Source organism: Bombus impatiens, unplaced genomic scaffold (genome assembly GCF_000188095.3).
Source record: "Bombus impatiens unplaced genomic scaffold, BIMP_2.2 scf_0217, whole genome shotgun sequence".
NCBI lineage: Eukaryota > Metazoa > Arthropoda > Insecta > Hymenoptera > Apidae > Bombus > Bombus impatiens.
Genome location: NT_176636.1, coordinates 2,108,907 through 2,109,996, shown reverse-complemented (window position 1 = coordinate 2,109,996; position 1,090 = coordinate 2,108,907).

Below are 1,090 nucleotides of genomic sequence, written 5' to 3'. Positions count from 1 at the left end.
AATCCGAGCGGCGTTGCTCTCGACGCCTTTTCCGACGTTCCCTGTTTCCCTTCAGCGAACGATGCTTCTCTCTCTCTCTGTTTCGTTATCCCCACCATGCACGGATTCTACACACAACGCTCCGGATGTTCTTCCCTCGACTCTCTCTCTCTCATTCTCGCGCGCGCGCAAGGCCCCCACCACCGCGCGTTTAAGGGTGTTAACCGCGAGTACGCCCATTAACACCACCCTCCCCGCGGCACCGGGTTGTCGAGCGGGGGTTTCAGGGGGGTGGGGACGATCGACGTTGCTCGAAGCTTCGCTGTCGAGAACGATGCTGATTGACACGTTGCTGGATTTTCACCGGTCTCGCCGCACACCCACCGATAAAACCAAGCTGCTTTTCGCGATAAGAGCGTGACGCTCGCGGTACGTTTAGTTTAAGAGCTTCTGCAGGGTGTCAGATTCTGTATGACACAGTCTTTTGAGAATATTCTCAATCTCTGGAATCTTGGAAGTTAATTATATGTTACTCTTTCGGATATTCTCAGAGTATTCTTGAAATCAAAGATATTTGCCGAAAGTAGCGTTCTCGATGCTTCGAATCGAATGTTATTTAAACTCGCAAGATTGCAAATCTCAGCTGATATTTCTCCGAACTGATAGATAAATAATCGCACGACACAAATATGCAACCAAAGTTACTCGTATTCCAACAATTTCATGCGCCTCCAATTTCAGCCTCCTGCATAGAGCCAACAGGAATTCGCGTCCCCGCGGCGCGCCGGGTGCGAGCCGAGCCTCGACAGCCGGTTTTCACCATTAATCCGGAACGGCACTTCATCAGTCATAATTCAAGCCGATTGGCCGTGTCAAGAGCCGTCCGAGTTTTCCGCGAAAAGCCGAGTGAGAAATTTTCGCGAGCTGTGCCAAAGTTCGCGCTAGTCAGCGTCACGAGCATCACCCCGCGTCTCTTCCCCTCCCCTTCCTTTCTCGTACGGATCGTTCGAAGCGACCTGCGCTCTGCACCGCGAGAACCGTCAACGGAGGAGAAACCATTGATCCCGCCCATTCCGCCCCCACTCGCTACCCCTATCCCCTCCATCGCGCG